General features: G+C 45.8%; 1 protein-coding gene across 12 annotated transcripts in view; it reads left to right on the top strand.

Moving 5' to 3' along the window:
* Positions 1–18,974, top strand: part of AGPAT4 (1-acylglycerol-3-phosphate O-acyltransferase 4) — a 183,453-nt gene that overhangs the window by 39,228 nt on the left and 125,251 nt on the right. For 4 of the 12 annotated variants that reach the window (XR_010600134.1, XR_010600137.1, XR_010600136.1 and 1 more), the window contains exon 1: positions 10,749–10,885. The gene's annotated coding sequence lies outside the window, so the exon portion shown is untranslated. Of the gene's footprint in view, positions 1–9,338; positions 9,507–10,709; positions 10,886–11,503; positions 11,581–11,898; positions 12,040–15,817; positions 15,964–17,230; positions 17,381–18,974 lie in introns of those variants that run through there. The other 8 variants (XM_065590392.1, XM_065590391.1, XM_065590394.1 and 5 more) reach the window with 8 other exon arrangements.

Here is an 18,974-nt window from a genome sequence, read left to right as displayed (position 1 = left end):
TAATACATTTTAACATTTTTAGAAGGTCTCTTTCTATAAGTCTATAATATATAACTAAACTATTGTTGTATGAAAAGTAAATAAGGTTTTTAAAATGTTTTAAAAGCTTCATTTAAAATGAAATTAAAATGCAGAGCCCCCCGGACTGGTGGCCAGGACCCGGGCAGTGTGAGTGCCACTGAAAATCAGCTCACGTGCCGCCTTTGGCACACGTGCCATAGGTTGCCCACATCTGGTGTACAATGTGCCTCCCAACCCTGAGTTCTGTGTGAGGATGAGTATTATGCTCACCATTTAAAAAAACATTTAAAATTATTTTTCCAGCTATGAGTATATTGAAACATAGACAGCAAATCAAACGCTGCTCTCACTGTAACTTTGTCATGGAAACTAGAGTGGCCCAAGGGCAATCTGAGGGCCAAATATGAACCATGGAGTCCTAAATTATGGCTTGCAGTTGCCCTATATTCTATGGTTAGGGTAAGTGGTCAGCTGCAGTGTTCATTGCTGATTAATTCAGACAACAAGCACATTTAGTATAGACTATAATTTTCTACATATTAGTACAGCTCCTCCTAGCACAATGGAACCCTTACCTAGCTGGCATCTAGGCACTACTGCAATATTGTTAACTAATAAAATAAACATTTCTGTTTGTCTATGAAGAAAGGTCCATATGCAAGCAAAAATGATGGTTGTGTGGATTTGCTTCTGGTTGTTAGTCTGTGCAGGGCTGGCTGTAGGCACCAGCAAAACAAGCTGGTGCTTGGGGCGGCACATTTTTAGGGGCGGCATGGCCGGCGCCAGAATGCCGCCCCTAAAAATGTGCCCCGGCCGCCCTAGCTCACCTCCGCTGCTGCCGCTCGCACACCATGGCACACGAAACAGCTGATTAGCACGCCGCTGCTCGCTCTCCCTCCCAGGCTCTCAAACCTGGGAGGGAGGGGGAGATCCCAAGCGGCCACGGCGCGCGAAACAGCTGATTCGCGCGCCGCTGCTCACCCTCCCTCCCAGGTTTGAGAGCCTGGGAGGGAGGGGGAGACTCTGAGTGGCCGCGGCATGCACGCTGCTTCTCCCCCTCCCTTCCTCCCTCCCTCCTAGGCTTGAGAGCCTGGGGGGAGGAGGCAGGGCTGGGGATTTGGGGAAGGGGTGGAGTTGAGACGGGGCCGGGGGTGGGGTAAGAAAAAAATGGGAGGGGGGAGGGCGGCCAAAATTGTTTTTGCTTAGGGCGGCAAAAATCCTAGAGCCGGCCCTGAGTCTGTGTTATTATATACACAAATTAGGTCTCACCCCTAAACTCCTGGAAAGCTGTGAAATGGCCCTCCATGTGGTAATCCTGATGTGCACAAGCTCTGTTTGTTATGATAGTGTTAGATTCTGCTCTCACTACCAATTTGTGCAAGCCCAGAATTTTTCCTATGCGGAGGGAGTGTAGCTCTGTTTCTGAAAGAGGCCTGCACTAAGAGTGGTGCTTGCTTCCTGGGTAACTTTCTTTAATAAATATTCATTAAAAGTTAAAGCTGCTTTTGCTTTAAGAAATTGATTTAATTCCTTTGGCTCCAAAGTGATCTCTGAGACCCTGGGGCAAATTCATCCCCGACTGTAGCTCCATATTAACAGATATCGGACACTTTTATATTCCAGTAGAGTAGAGCCCCTAATCATTTTCATCACCCTTCTCTGAACCCCCAAGGTTCTCTCTGGTCACAACTGTGTGTTTTTTCTGCTTGTTACTTTAGGTTTTTTAATGCAAAAAATTGTTTGCAGTTTTCAATAATCCTGTCAGTTGGGCAGAGAGAAAAGACGAGGTCAGTATTATTGGCACAGAAAATGACAACCCTGAATTTTGCTCAAAGCAAAGCATGCCTTTAACTGGTAGAGTTACCGTACTATGTACATTTTACTTAAATTCTTATATTAACAGTTATCAGACATTTTTATTTTTCAGTAAAATATAGAGACCAAGCCACTCCTTAACTGTGCCTAGTTCATTTTTGCCCATCAGTTTTCACATAAAAAAGGTATAAATCATCTGAGTCAAAAAGATGGGATCCACTTTAAAACTCCCTCAGAGTTTGAGGGTGTCCAGAGCTGAGTCTTCAGTTTACCCAGTGACAGAGAAAGGGATGAGTTGCAAAAATCTGGATACAGATCCAAGTTTCCATAATGCTAAGGGGTTTTAGAATCCATAGTATGTTATAGCAGGCGCATCTCTAGTAAGAAACCAGCAAAAAATCTCTCCCTAGGCATGTGCAAACTGGGTATTTAAAGTATGCATGTAATTTATATTTTTTCATGCAAACAAGAGAACACACAAATATTGGGCCTAATCCACCACATTCAAAGGAAGAAACTCATTAAATGAATTCTTTCTCCTATCTCCTCCAATTACGATACATCATTCATATATATATATATATATATAAAGATCTTGTCAAGGACTGAGTTGGACACCCGCCAGTTTAATGTTATGCCTATATTCAACACAGCTTTTCTGATATGCATAAAGAATAAATCGGTTACAGAAATAATTGCCCCTGGAAGTCTGACTTTAACAGGTCATTTCTGTTTGTGTGTACTATGCAGTATCTGTGCACTTATGCAAGATTTTCTGTTTAAGAATACTGGAATCATTAAATGGCTGAAATAGAGATAAAATAGCTAAAATATTATTAGTATGTGTTACACTTAGGGCTGGCCTACACTAAAAAAGATTTCCCATATATCTCTGTTGGTTACGGGTGTGATTTTTTGCTAACATAGTTGTATTGGTAATGGCCCTAGTGTGGAGCAGCTATTCCAGTATAAAGGTGCCTTATAATCATTATAGCTTGTTTGGGCACTTTTAGACTGGTAGAATTACCTCCCCACTTGAGGGATTTTGCTGCTTTAACTAGACTAGTAGAGTTAAAGTGGCAAAACTTTCTAGTGTAGACAAACCCTTAGTTATGATTGAACGTTAGAAACCTGATCCTTAAGGCAATTGTACAGGCATGTGTAGGCAGTGTTGGTTTCCAGCTGCCAGGACTAGGTGTTGGCATTTACAGTTTTTATGAGGAGCTTGTTAAGGTAGATCATCAAATAGCTACCGATGTCAATTGGGTTATCGGATGATAAGTAGGACCCTTGGCTTTATGCATGTTTTTATGATGTCTAACACTATGAGATTCTGATCCTAAATGGAGTATTTGGATATTACTCACTACAAATAAAGAATTTACGAACAACAAAGCTACATTACAAAATGTTATTAAGGTTGCAAAGTCAAGCACTCAAAAGTTAGGAAATGCCAGTATTCAGGTTGACTGTGTAGCCTTAATTGGGCCCCCTCTGTGCAGTATGACACTCTTATTAAATATCACCATATTTTTTTCCATGGGATGTCATAAGAATGGCCATACTGGGTCAGACCAAAGGTCCATGTAGCCCAGTATCCTGTCTTCCGACAGTGGCCAATACCAGGTGCCCTAAATGGAATGAACAGAACAGGCAATCATCAAGTGATCCATTCCTTGTCGCTTGGGGAATGAAGCAGCTGTTGAATATTTCTTTTTATCCTCCTCATTCCAAGTGTGGTCCCAGGCCGTATTTACTTGACTCTATTCCAACCCTGTTCTGAATATAAAATTATTAATTTTTATATGGGTGTTTCTATGGTCTTTATTACAGTACAATCTGAGAGCATCACAAACATTAATGAATCTATCTTTACGACCCCGTTGAAGGGAAGGAGGTGTATTATTCCCATTTTGCAGATGAGGAACTGAGGCATAGAGAGACTGAAGCCAAACATGCTAGTTTCCACTAATTTGGGATTCCTCAATGATTGAATGCCAAACCTGAGATGTCCAGGATCTGATTTTTTACAGGTGCTGAGCAGGCAGAGCTCACATTAATTTCGGCGTCACCTCTGCTCAGCATTTTGGGAAATCAGACCCCAGGGTCTCACACTGGGCTCTCTGAAAATGAGGAACCCACAATTAGTGAAAAGTTTGCTTTAAGTGATTTATCCAGCATCACATAGGAACACTGGCAAAGCTAGAATCTAGTTCTCTAGGGCAATATTGAGCTGCTTTAATCATGAGATCATCCTGGTTCTTCCTCCAATCCCCAGATTCATTCTATGCACACGTTCTGACTTCTGCAATGAATGAGGAAAGGGATCTACAGATACCAGCCTCCTTCACTACACAACCCTGATTTATTCACTGTCCATCCTGTGCATGGATGAACCAGGAGTCATGGAAAAAATAGTTCTCTCTGTGGGGGATGAGCCCATAAATTCAGCAATGATGGGTTCTTCAGTCCCTGCTACCATGGTCTCTCAGTCTATGGGTTGTGACCCAAAATTGGGTCTACAGAATATATCAAAGGGTCTTGTGGGAGGCCTGGAAGGGGATCGGGTACGGACAGATTGCTGGGCCTTGCCCCTTGTGGGAAAGAGGTAGTGGTGGGAGAGCTGATGGGTAAGGATTAGGTCCTCCCTGCATGGGGGTGGGAGGCCAGTGGAAGGGAGGAGGGGTTTGGAGAGCTCACCCTGCAGGGTTATCATCATCCGATAACCCAATTGACATCGGTAGCTATTTGATGATCTACCTTAACAAGCTCCTCATAAAAACTGTAAATGCCAACACCTAGTCCTGGCAGCTGGAAACCAACACTGCCTACACATGCCTGTACAATGGCTCCCGGGGCTTCAGTGCCTAGGGCTGGCGGGGCTTGGCTCCCTGCTCCAGGATTTTTCACCTGGTGCAGAGGGTTGCAGCATCACTCAGGTTTGGACCAGCTGCCCTTACATCATGATGATGGGTGGGGGGGAAACTGGAACAAATTTGAGCGAGTGGCGCTGTGCCCTCATGTGCCAGGTCACAACACCAAACACCAATTTGGCCTGGCCAGTCCCCATCAGGAGGACTGGGCCAAACCTGATTGGCACTGTGACCCAAGATGTCTCAATGCCTGGAGTGAGGAGCTGAGCCCAGCCAGCCCCATGGGACAGGAGCCACAAGAGCCATGGTATGCACGGTGTACTTATTTAGTACTTACTACAGTAATGTGTATATTATATATCCTGGCTAAGAAATATTTAGTAGGCTAAATTGCTTTTGCTCTAAGCTATTTACTGGGTCACAATAAGCCATTAGGGTTCACAAACAGGTCCTGAGTCCAAAAGGGTTGAGAAGTACTGCCCCACACTGTAGGAGGCAGAGGCAGATTGGGTGTGCTGACTCTCCAGAAAACTCCTCCCACTGAAGAGCCCCTCCAGAATTTTCTCTGCCTGCAAAGGTGGTGAGAGTCAGGTCCCCTGTGACTGCCCATAACTTCATTTTCCTTCTTTATTTCTAGGTCCTGTTTTCCTCAGCTCTCCCCTTTTTTAGGACGCGGTTACTGGCTAATATTAAGGCCATTTAAATTTACCCTATGAAACTCCAGGAAAGTGTGGGAACTTCTACCAAGTTTTCCCCCAAATTAACTCCAGGTAATGGCAGAAAAAGCAAGATGGAAAGGGACAAGGTCGGTACCCAGGAATTAATCCATTAGTGGTCCCTAAGCAAACACTGCTGCCCCTTTCCTGGCTGACTTCCTCATGCAGGCACTCACTGCAGCTCCCTATCGAGCACCTGGATGATGGTGACAAAGCGCCTGGTTCAGGTCCTGGTGGAGGAACCAGCCCCACGGCAGCGTGGAGGAGCAGCAGCACTGGTCGCCCAACTGCCTGATCAGGTTTGGCCCTAGTGACCTCCATCATGACGTCTGTCCAGCGGGCCAAACATGAGCAGTGCACCGGGTCATAACACTGCTTGCTTAGTTTTAGCCCCATACCCCTCAACCCCACCCTGTCATGACAGAGGGCTGGTGCAGCCAACTCTGAGTGGGAAGTGGGCAGCTAGCACTGTTCCTCCTCACCACTGCTGTTGGGCCAGCTCCTGCACCCATCCCTGAACCAGACCAGCTGGAACTCAGTTTGGGCTCCCCACAAAATAGGGCATTAGGTACGTTCCTAAGTTGCCTAACCCTCAGTCCGGCCCTGTCTGTACCCTGTGCTCAGCACCCTGGGCTGAGTGTATCGAAGGGGAAAAAGTGTTCCTTTTGCTCTGCCACTGTGATGGTACTGTGGTTAGTAAACAGGCTGCCAGCCACCCACAACAGGTGGCTGTGGACAAAAGAGAGGCCCAGAAAATCAAGCTTCTGAAAAATGGGCTCAGGACAGTGGGGGCTCAATCCGCAGCCACTGACACAGGCCAGGCCCTATCTCTGGCAGAAGCGTGGAGACCTCAGAAGTTCCAGTCAGCAGAATCAATGCAGTTAAACCCCCCAAAACTCCCATCATTTTCCTACCAACCAAAGCACTGCGACAGGGGGCTACTTGCCAATGGGCGTGCTGCAGTCAGGGCACCCCCTTCATTCCTCAGGGGTCCCAAGAATCGCTGGAGTCACAGAGGAATCAGTTTCCTGCCAATGCTCCCTCTTCCCATCATAGCATAGGTCATGGTGGCTATTTTGGAGCTGGGAGCACGCATTTAACAGGCAGCCATTTTAGGACAGGTCCTGGCACTGCCTCCTCAGCAACCATCTTACAGTCTTCCCAGTGGCGTCCAATGGAAAAAACATGACGCGAGGAAATGTGGGCATAGAGGCTATTTCTCTTTCGCTTCCCTCTCCTCCTGTCTGGAGCCCAGGTGAGGCAGGAAAAAGGACTAAAAAGTACAGGGACAGATCCCCACATAGTCATAGAAGAGAGAACTCATCTGAGGAGCTGTTTTCCACCATCGCTGCCTCCTCCTCCTCTCCCTATGAGGTGATCAGACCCAGGGGAAGACATAAGGGTAGAAAGCATAGGCACAGGTGTTTTGCCTTGGACTCTTATGACGCCAAATCCTCAGCCTTCTCTCCTGCTAGTCCTCCTCCTATGTGAAGTAGTGGTCACAAATGCAGACATCAAGCAAAGAAATCCTTTATGTCTAGACCAGGGGTGGGCAAACATTTTGGCCTGAGGGCCACATCTGGGTATGGAAATTGTATGGTGGGCCATGAATGCTCACCAAATTGGGGGTTGGGGTGTAGGCTCTGGGGTGGGACCAGATATGAGGAGTTCAGAGTGCGGCAGGGGGCTCCAGGCTCGGGCAGGGGGTTGGGATGCAGGAGGGGGTGAGGGCTCCAGCTGGAGGTGTGGGTTCTGGGGTAGGGCTGAGGATGAGGGGCTTGGGGTGCAGGAGAGGGATCAGGGCTGGGGCAGGGGGCTGGGGTGTAGGAGGAGGTCAGGTGTGCAGGCTCCAGGTGGCACTTACCACAAGCAGCTCCCAGAAGCAGTGGCATGTCCCCCCTCCGGCTCCTATGTGGAGGTGCAGCACCCGCCAGGTGGCTCTGCGTGATGCCGTCTGCAGGTGCCACCTCTGCAGTGGCCAATGGGAGCTGAGGGGGTGGCGCTTCGGGTGGGTGCAGCATGCAGAGCCCCATGGCTGCCCCTCTGTGTAGGAGCCAGAGTGAGGACATGCTGCTGCTTTCGGGAGCTGTGCGGAGCGGGGCAAGCCCCCGACTCCGCTCCCTGGCTGGAGCAAGGAAAGCCCCTGACCCAGCTCCCCGGTGGGAGCTCGAGGGCCAGAGTAAAAGGTCTGACGGGCTGGACAGGGCCCACAAGACCGTAGTTTGCCCACCCCTGGTCTAGACACTCCACCCTCTTCCTCAGAACAGGATATTCTTTCACAATCCAAAGTGGAGGAAACCCAAGAGACTCATCAAGAACTCTTGCTCCCTGCACAGTTTTTCCACATATATTCTGAGAAAGGCAGTTACTTTCTTTGGTATCTCCCCTAAGCTTTCAGCCAAGAAGGTTGAAAAAGAAGGTGGGGATAAGGAGGTCAAAGGGACAGAAAACACTTGAAAATATTTTCCAGCGAGCTGTAAAACTCACCCTTATGTACCCATCCCTGCTGTCCTGCTTAAGGCTGCAAAGAGGAATGAGAAAACCCAGGAAGGCCAAGCATCAGATCAAATGAGCCAAAAAATTCTATAACATCCATCACTTGAAAGCATTCTTGATTGCTTTTCCTCAAATGGATGCAGCCTTGTCAACCCTTGTTAAGGGGACTGTACTTCCCATTGAAAGATATCATTGACAGAAGGGTGGAATCAGCCCTCCGCAGGGGGCTATGAAAATGCGTCAGCAATCCTCAGAGCTTTAGTGTTGGCCGCTTTTTTATTTTTTGAGAGAGCAGCACTTGCTTATACTGAGTCTCTGCTATCTGACATCCCCCAAAACTGAAAAGAACCAAAGGGTTGGAGTCCTCTTACAGAAAATGTCTAATAGGTTAGGGGACTGAAAGGTTACAGGCCCTCCATGGCAAGATATATTAAGTGGGGAATCTCTTAGGCATATAAAGCCAAGGGAGAAATGCCTCCATTCCAGATTAGAGGCCATTCCACAAGGGCACTGGCAGGCTACATGGGCCAACAGGTCCAATACACCATATGAACAAATTTGCAGGGCCGCAACTTGGCCATCACTGCGTATGTTCTCTAAATTGTATAAGAACGATAGACTTCAGTGAGATGAAGAAGCCTTCAGAAGCAGGGTTCTGCAAGGTGTAGCTCACTTGTAGTCCACCCAACAATTGATAGTGACTGGAAGTGAGGGTGGATACGGCTACAAAAATCACATCACTACTGAACTTATGGACCCATACCCCAGAGTAAAAATGACAAAATCTGTCTGACCTGAACATTTCTGTTTTGGTAGGAGGATGGGTCCATAAATTCATCCCATCCTGTACTTTTCATCTCCTTTTTTTGGGAGATTAATTTTCAATAGTGTTTCATGATGGAAAACTGTGTTCTTATATTTAATTGATGTGCTGAAGGACAATTACTACTTCTTAGTGTTGGGCAGTGTTATCTGTTAATGCATTTTGAAACAGTGTTTTATTCATGTATGTAGTTACCAGTGTCAAAGTTAGACTCAGGACTCGTAGTTTGTCAGACCACTCTGTTTTATTAGCACAGCGCTCTGCTAATACATTCAGATAATGTGAGCCCCCATGCAAGATTCAAACAGTCTTATTTATACAGATAAAAGGGTGCGAACTAAACAAAGGGACAGAGAGAGCAAAATTGTAAAATTTGCCTGGGGCACAATATGCATCTCCTGCTTCCTTATTAACTCTTATCGATCTAAAGCTAATGTTTCACCAATCGCCCTTAAATGGAGCAATTGATTAACAGTTAATGTCTGCTTTCTTGACACCTGGATTGCAGCATTTCTCATTTCTACTTAAAGGTACATACAGCATTCTTTAATTCATTCTATTTCTTTAATATAATTCATTTCACTTTCACACCAGTTTTGGAAGCGACTCTGTGGAGGGGCTCTTCAATGGGAGGAGTTATCTGGAGAGTCAGCCTAGACAATCAAAAACATCTGCCTCTGCCTCCTGCAGTATGAGGGGACTGAAAAATCCATCCCTACTGAAGTTATGGACCCCTCCCCCTACCAGAATGATAATTTTCAGGTGAGTGAGATAAATTTCCTTATAAATGGGATCATGTAATTAAAGACTGTATTATATGTTTCACAATTTGAGCTCATTGCGTTTGGAACTCTGTATTGATGTTAAAACATGCTTTACTTTTTCATGTTACTGTTTTGTGTATTCTTGCTCGTTCTCATTGTGTTCATTCTTAAAATCTGCTTTCCTCTCAACAGTCAAAGACTGACAGTAAATGTTTTGGTTTCACAGATGGTGAGTATTGTGTGTCAGAATATTCAGTATTTGGAAACCTGGTATCTGAAATTTTTTGTTGTTGCGTCCAGATTAGTTGAGCCTCCACCCCTTTATTAAAGTAATAGGTATTCTGGGGGTTTCCTCCCCCAATAACTCTATTGACATCTCTTATCTGTCCTATAGGATGTTTATATTGATCATATGGTCACCTGTTCAGCTCCTCTCAGATCCACTCTTTATAAAACATTAGCTCCTTTAGAGTTCTGCATGGCACTGAGCATTTATGCCATGTGTCAAACTCTCTCCATGCCAACTGAAAGACTCACCAGAATTCTTACTGGATTGAGCCCAGATGTTCAGTTCCCATGCTCTAGATCGAACACACAGCCTCTAATCAGCATATGAGGACACAACAGGTACAGTATGATTAGCAGCACTTGTTCTCATTAAAAAACGTTCAGTGTACTGAAAAGGTATAATTGTATCAGATCAGCTGTGCTTATATTTTAATATAGTATTCTTCTAAAAAGTCTTAGTCACCTGTATATTTGCTTTTCTGCCTCAACTGTTGCATCTCCTGTGCTTCTTATAACTTAGAGGAGGAAAAGATGCAGCTATTGCATTGCATAATGCAAATTGATCATATTCCTTTTCAATTAATAATGATGTAATTTAGCCAACGTGTTTAGGACATGGCACTAAAACCACTGCTAGCATGGGAAGAAAGATAAAGTTTTCTCTGTAAATGGAAGCAACGGGATTAAAGGGATAGGAAAAAAGTGATATACAATAGGCTTTTGTTTGGATTCCGGCAGGAGGTTTCTGTAGCAATGTGTTTTCAAACATGAACCACTTCCTTCTACTACTTGCTGGGGGAAGGGGTGAGTCATAGTACACCAGTAAGTAGCCATCTCGCCTTAACTGCTGAATTGTAGCTTTAAAAGGAAGTGACATGTGGTGGGGAGAGACGTCATCTGAGAACCACATTTTTTTTTTTTTTTTTTTTTTTTTTTTTATGGACCACCCCAGGGTGGAGTCTGGCTTTCTTTCCAGTGTTGGCTGACTTACAGCTCATGCAAACTAGTGGCAATTTCTGAGTCTCAGCCTCTCTCTCCCTTTCTGTCTCTGGTTTCTAAGCACACATGTCAAGCTCTGGCAGGCTCAAGGTATGTGATCTGATATTATTCATGCTACTTCTAAAGAACTTTACATTTGCTTCTTCTTTACTTGGCTAGATTTCTTTTAAAAAAGCATGAAGACATTGAGTGCAGAGAGTCAAAGGACAGAAAGAAGCAGGCTACAATTAAGTGTTTATGTGAGCAGCATGTGGTTAGAGGTGAGCAGCAGGTTTGCAGGCTCATAGGAAAGAACTACTCTGATCATTTTTCCTTTTTCTTTTCTCCATTTGTGCGGTACGTTGGTTTCAATATTTTTACTATATTTAATCATTTTGCTTGAAAAAGCTGAAGCTGACTAGAATTTTCCTCTTACATATTGGCTCCCTTTGTGCCATGCAACATGCTCTTTCTTTTCTCCTTAGTGTTTCCATGGAAACTACAAATACCATGGACCTTGCCCTAAATATAAATATCTAGATTTCTTTCACAATTTTGCATTTGTTGTACGTTTTGGATTGATATTTGCTAGGATGCAGCATGCAATTTGTTGTCTCCCCTCCACTTTCATTTTGGTTTTCCCCTATCACAATAGAGGAGGTTAGAGGAGGGGGGCAGGGAGGGATAGTGTTGCCTTGGAAACAGACATTTGTGACCATCTATTCACAGCTGCTTTCATGGAGATGCTTTCTACATCAAGAGGACTGTATCATGCCTAGATAATTAGCTGTTTGAATAAAATGTAGGTATGTATTGAAATAAATGAAGTGTATTCGTTTTCCCATTGTACCTAGAAGAATTCCATAAGCTATAACAATCTGAGAGCAATGTTTAGAAATAATGAAGAAGAGGCTGTGCTGAATATTTGTTTTAAAGTTTGGTTGGCTTTTTTGTTTTAAACCTGTGGTTTTCTGTAAAAATGAATATATTCAGCCTATCAACAGTAATAAGAGTAGGTCAACTTTGCCTGCACAACACTGCATTGGTTAGTCCAAATATTTACTATAGAGCAGAGATTGTCAAACTGGTCTGTGAGCTCCATTCAGGTGGTGCATGGTTAGTTCCCTCTACGGTGCATGCCTGGGCGGTCATGCCTGGGCGGTCGCACATGAGAGAATGAAGGGCCACCCACCTAATTAGTGGAGCTGCACAGGTGTGGCTCCAGTAATTAGGTGCCTGGACCCTGGAGAAGACGCACATGTAAGGTGAGGTGGTGGCCTTGGGGGGGATTAGGGGGTAGGTGGGAGGGGGAGTGGGGTGGAAAAGGGGGTGGGGATTTGGGATGTTCAGGGCTGTGGCAGCCAGAGAAAGGCGACTTTCCCCAGTTGCAGGGCTGCGGCTGCCGGGAGGGAGACGGCCCCTCCTTCCCAGCCTCAGCTCTGTGGCGGGAGAGAGCTCCTCATTCCCAGCCCCAGTGGGGGAGAGAGGGTACATCCATTGCATTAGAAAGATAAGACTACTGATATTAAAATTTGAGTTATGTGCTTTTATTTGTAGAACAAAAAAAGTTAATTATTATTAAGTTTTTTTATATAGCGCTTTTATCCAAAGTGCTTTACAATAGTTAGCTATGGTACAAACAACATTTGGAAAGATCATCAAGTGGTCCTCTGAGACCCTCAGCAATTTTCAAGTGGTCCGCAAAAAAAAGTTTGAGAACCACTGCTATAGAGCATTGTTCAGCTGTGAAATATTCCATAAGAGGATTTGATTCAACAAGTGAGTGTTTACCCATGTGTTACAAAACAGTAAATGAGGATGTGTTCCATTCTGACCAGAACTTTATATTCTGTGCATTTGTTTTTTGTCTAGTCCCATATTTATTTGTCTTGCATTTCCAAGACCTGTACATGCTTAATAAGATGATTTATGTACTTCTAAGACCGTGATGCAACTAATGCTGGCAGTTATACCAAGGGAACATAACCTCACTCTGGAGTGATAATCATTGCACCCCAAACTGAATATCACTTGCAAAAGAAAAAATTAAGAGACCAAGAACCAAACTCTCTTCTCTTTGACACCAGAGCAAGCCCACTGACTTCCATGTGCTTACTCCAATGTAACTGAGAAGAAAATTTGGCTTCAGGTGCCTATGGTTTCTGTGTATATTCCTTACTCTGATACATAACTAAGATCCAAAATCATGCTGTTTTTCTTATATCTTTAAAATTCAGGTGTGTGCACTTACATCGTTAATCACATTTTAAAAACTGCAATAAATATGCAGGAAAAGTGAGACTACAGGTACAATGCTCTGCAAAAAGGGACATGCATAATCTTTAGTGATACTCCAGCATGGGAAGAGGTTGGAATTCAGCCACTGGCTCATAGGGAATATCACATTGTAAAGTATGCAGTGACCTGAACAGAGAAAAAGTATTCCAGTTGGCTGGTGGGTGGGATTGCTCTTTGTGAATGTACAGCTCAGCTAAAACTGTTGTCCAGGTTTTTAATAATCACTAGTAGCTGACTAATGGGTATAATTTGTAGAATCATGTATGTGTGGGGGAAAAAAGCCAAAAATTGCAGAGAACTTAAAAATTGCGTGGTGACAGATAGTGAATCCAAGTGATAATTCAGCCTGATGATATTCTGAACAAAAAGAGGGTAAAGAACTCTCAACTGTGCTTTTAGCTGTTTCCATACCTTCACACTGACGCAACAGACAGGCTAGCCTTCAGAGTCATATTTGGAGTTATTACGTAGGCTGGTTTGTGTTGATTTGTGTTTGGGGATGTTGTGCTAAGAGACTTGTGTTGATTTGTGTGGATGGCAGTTGGGCCATAATCCACCATCTGTGCAGTCTCCCTCATACAACCAATGAAAATGATGCATGCAAATTAGCTGTAGGGTGAGATTGGTGACTACTTGAGTTACCTGTGATATCACAATGGTCTAAGACTTTCAGCATGGCATAGATACATGCCTTACTGTAGCTGTACACATCATGGGAGTAATCTGTAAAATTCAAAATGGCTGAGAACTTTAAAAATGGATGGTAACAGACTGTGAAACCCAGTGAAGATTCAGCCTGCTGACATTCTGAACAAAAAGAGCTCTCAGTCAAGCTTGTAGCTCCTTTCATTGCTTCACACTGACTAAATAGACATTCTAGGCTTCAGAGGAACACATAGAATATCATTATAAAGATATTTTCCATCTGTAGAATCTCCCAAGTGTTTCATAAAAAAGCTGTAAGGGATTGTATTTTATAGGTGTGGAAACTGAGGCACAGAGAGGTCATAGGTGCTGACTCTGTGGGGGCTCTGGAGCTGGAGCACCCACGGGAAAAAATTAGTGGGTGCTCTGCACCCACTGGCAGCCAAGCTCCCCTCACCCCCCGCCCCACTTCCTCTTCCCCCCCCCAAGCGCGCCGCGTCCCCACTCCTCTACCTACCTCCCAGTGCTTCCCGCCTGGCCGCCACCAAACAACTGTTTGGCAGCGCTAGCACACTCTGGGAAGTGGGGGAGGAGCGGGAACATGGCGTGCTCAGGGGAGGAGGTGGGGCCGGGGCGAGGATTTGGGGAAGAAGTTGGAATAGGGGCAGGGAAGGGGTGGGAAGAGGCGGGGCAGGGCAGGGCCTCGTGGAAGGGGTGGAGTGGGGGCGGGGGCAGAGGGGGGTTCGAGCACCCACGTGAAAGAGGGAAAGTCGGTGCCTATGAGAGAGGTGAAGTTACTTGCCCAGTATATCCAGATCAGATCAGAGGCAGTCAGTAACAAAAGTTTCCTGATTCCCACTTGAGTGCCTCATCCACTACACTACACTACACCACATTCCCTCCTACTGACTATATTAAATATTTTCCAGGCTACTAGATATAGAATTCAGTTCTTGTCAATCATATCGCTTTGTATCATAGTCACAAAGTCCTATTCAGCAACAAATGTGTGTCTGGCTGGGACCTCTCCTTCCACTGTACTGTGCAAAGACCAGGAGTTCTTATAGAATTAGCCTGGCTTTTTGCTTAAAAGAAATAAGTCATGGGAGGGTGGGGGCAATTGGGTAGTCTCTCTCATCTCTGATGAAGGGCAGCTGATTTGCGAGTCCGGGCTCTCCTACCTATGATCACATGCCTGAAATGTTGGCTGTTTCCCCATCCCCAGTTGCAGTTGTGAAGGAAGGGGTCACCCATTTGTGGGAGCTCCCTCTTCTTCTGACCCTTGAGATCACTGTTCTCCAGGAACAGTGGAACACTTCAGCATTACAGGAGCTACCTGTTCTTTCTTTTCTATGGCTGATGCTCACAGCTCATAAAGGTGTTTTCAGGTGGGAGACAGTCTTCAGGCCTCTTTTTAGATGACTTTCAATCGGGAAGGGAAAAACCTACCTTATGCTGAGCTATAGGGAAGAACTGAGCATGATCAGTGCCTTCTGCAATGCTTTCAAGCAGGGGGAAACCGACCCAGTTCTGCTTTCTGGTCTAGGGGCGAAGGTATTGCATAAAGAACAGGAGTACTTGTGGCACCTTAGAGACTAACAAATTTATTAGAGCATAAGCTTTCGTGGACTACAGCCCACTTCTTCGGATGCATACAGAGTGGAATAAATATTGAGGAGATATATATACACACATACAGAGAGCATAAACAGGTGGCAGTTGTCTTACCAACTCTGAGAGGCCAATTAAGTAAGAGAAGGTATTGCATAAGGATTTCTGTAGGCTGTTGTCCGACTGAAGCACGTCTTTGGAATATGAGGCAAGCTTTCCAGTTTAGGAGTATTATAGAGCTTCTAGGGTGCTGCACCCACTGAGGTAATCTGTGCTTGCGCAAAGCCCTTAAATAGAGTATGGTTACTGTGGGAAAAGTGTATCCCCATCGGAAATAGAAATACCTATGTGGAGTGACCATTGTCTGTTGGTCATGTCGTACCACTTTACATTTCTCAGTGCATTACAAGTTGCGATGTCATAGTAGGGTGGGGATTCTGTCACAGGTATCTTTGATGACAATCACGTGGCTGGCCTGGGCCCTACTGGGGGGAGAAGGATGTAGTCTCACATAATGTGCCCTGATTTTACTGCTTGACATTAGAGGCAAGGTAGAACACTCTGTGCAGCACTCCTTGATGAGGCTTTCTAACCCTGGAGGACACCATACCAGCCCTCCCAGCTCTACCCCTGAGGTCAGTATAATGAAACCATGCATTACAGCCATGGCATAATTACTGTATTATACACACATGCGATGGTGCTTTACATCCCCCCTCCCTCAGCCCCCAGTTAGTACTAATGATGCAACACCTTCAGCTTCAAAAACACTGGTCTCTGCCACTTGAGCTAAAGGAGAATTCCCCTGGCTTTTATATCTCTTATTCTTACTTTGGGTCAGCACCAAGAGGGCAATATCAGCACACACTAGTCTGTGTGTTGCATTAGGATACGCTAGAGCAGGGGTGGGCAAACTTTTTGGCCTGAGGGTCACATCTGGGTATGGAAATTGTATGGTGGGCCATGAATGCTCACGAAATTGGGAGTGAGGGCTCCAGCTGGGGGTGCGAGCTCTGGGGTGGGGCCGGAAATGAGGAGCTCATGGTGTAGGAGGGGGCTCCAGGCTGGAGCAGTGGAGTGGGGAGGGTGGGGGCTCCAGCTGGGGGTGCGGACTGGGGATGGGGGTGCAGGAGGGTGCTCTGGGCTGGGACCAATGGGTTCAGAGGATGGGAGGGGGATCAGGGCTGGGGGTTTGGGGTGCAGGTTCCAGGCAGCAGTTACCTCAAGCAGCTCTGGGAAGCAGTGGCATGTCCACCCTCTAGCTCTTATGAAAAGGCACGGCCAGGCGGCTCTGCATGCTGCTCCCATCCACAGGTGCTGCCCCTGCAGCTCCCACTGGCCGCAGTTCCCAGCCAATGGGAGCTGCGGGGGAGGCACTTGGGACGGGGGCAACATGTGGAGCCCCCGGCTGCCCCTATGTGTAGGAGTCGGAGCGGGGACATGCCTCTACTTCCGGGAGCTGTGCGGAGCCGTGGCACATGTGGAGCGGGGCAAGCCCCGGACCCTACTCCCCAGCGGCAACTCGAGGGCTGGATTAAAACATCTGAAGGGCTGGATGTGTCCCCCGGGCCGTAGTTTGCCAGTCCGGCACTAGAGACTTGTGTTAGGCACCATGCCTCCATCATCAGTAAAACACTCATTAACAACTGCAATTTCCAGACTTTTGTGAGGAAGGGTCCTAGAGACAGCACTGTGTGCTTGGGTTTCATTGCTTGGCTGAGTTATATTTCCACTGTTACTATATGAGGAAATCCTAGTTTCATGGGGGCTGGCCCCTTTAAGGGGAGTTAAGGGCCAATCTATCTGTGATAGAGAACAAACCCATCTCTGCTCACCTGTAAGTAACTAACTGCCTGTCAGCTAATTGGCTAATGAGCACCTGGACCTTGTGAAAGGCTACCAGAGCTCCTAGGGAGAGTAGTTTCTATAGAACAGAGAAGGTGAACTGTTAAGGAAAGGAACCTCTCAGCTAGTTGCAGGAGGCTCAGCCTGAAAGGAGCTGCATGCTGTCTGGAAAAAAAGCTGTAGCTGCCAGAAAGCTCCTGACTCCAGGTAAGGAATGAAGGTCAAGTGCCTTGTGTTGAAAGGGCCTGGCTGTGGAAGTGAAACTCAGATAGTTTCTGCTTTCCTGCTAAGAAGCTTGGGTGAAAGTGTTTCTTATGTTTGTTGAACTTTCTGTTAATAAATTTGACTCCTGGGGGGTCATTTGATACATAAAAGCTTTGCTGAACTTATTGGTGACCCCACTGCAGAAATTAAGGCAGGGCTGCACCGCCAGAGATGTGCAGGGACAGCACACAGCTTTTACACCAAAATACAGTTGGGGAGCAGTATTTCAGGCACCCCCTGTAACCTTAGTGTGTGGAAACTCAACCTGCAACAGGGCTTCCTGACAGTGAGGGTGTTGTGTGGCCCTTCCCAGTTATATTTTTGGCACGGGTATACTGATTTGGTGCTTGATGGGCTTGAGCCCACGCTTACGACCACCCTGATGCCATGTAGCAAGTACGAGAGGGTCTGTACACTCTTCCCACCCCCACCCCAAGTCTGTCCTGCTGCTATGTTGGAAGGACAGCTCTTCAGACGTTCCTGACTCACTTCATTTTCTCCACACCTGGCTCTTCAGAAAAGAGATGTGGAGATGTCAGGGACAATAGAAATGAAGTGAAGCAGAAGCATTGGGTTTGGCGGGGTGGATACCCTATAGAGGGTCACTTCTGGGGAAAAAAAGATTTAAAGGAAATGGTTGCAAGGGTCTGAATTTGCAAAGAAGGAACCAAAACCCCTGTATTGGAATTCAGGCAGTTGCCTAGAGGATAGGGCCCTCGATTAGGGGTCAGCAGACCTGGATTCTCTTGCTGTCACTGGCTTGCTATTTCACCTTGGGGAAAAATTACTTGAACAATCTGTGCCTCTGTTTACTCCCTCCCTGCATCTGATTAGACTGTAAGCTTTTGAGGTAGGGTTGCCAACCTTCTAGGATTGGCCTGAAGTCTTCTGGAATTGGCATTGATCTCCCAGTGACTATTGAAAGCAATCTGGAAGACTTTAATAGGATATTTTAAGAAAATAACATTGTTATGTTGGGGGGGCGGGGGAGGGAGAAAATCTCCCAGAATACCTTCAGTCAGAATTGGCAACCCTATTTTGAGGGCAGGGATGGTCTTCAACTGTCTATACAGCACTTAGCACAATAGGGCCCTGGCCTCAGTTTGGGCCTTTAGATGCTACCATAATAAAAAAAAAATTGAAAATGGGAGAGGCAAACAAGCAGAATGACTTATTACCAGCCAAAGAGACTGAAGGGCTTTTATAAATGTATGAAGGTAAACAGTACAAGACCGAAAATAGCCCCAATAATCCAAGAGAAAGGGAGTGAAATCAGAGAGTTTATTTTTCTTGCTAACGTTAAACTAAAGCCTAACCTTGCATCTGGGGCCATATGGCTATGTAAGGGTCTATCTGTGGATCCAGTTGCAGGATTGGAGCCTAGGACAATAAGAAAGGAGAAGAACAGGAGTACTTGTGACACCTTAGAGACTAACAAATTTATTAGAGCATATGCATCCGAAGAAGTGGGCTGTAGTCCACGAAAGCTTATGCTCTAATAAATTTGTTAGTCTCTAAGGTGCCACAAGTACTCCTG

This window comes from Chrysemys picta, chromosome 3, assembly GCF_011386835.1.
Source record: "Chrysemys picta bellii isolate R12L10 chromosome 3, ASM1138683v2, whole genome shotgun sequence".
Classification (NCBI taxonomy): domain Eukaryota; kingdom Metazoa; phylum Chordata; order Testudines; family Emydidae; genus Chrysemys; species Chrysemys picta.
Note: the sequence above shows the minus strand (reverse complement) of the source record. Positions and strands in the feature narration are given on the sequence as shown.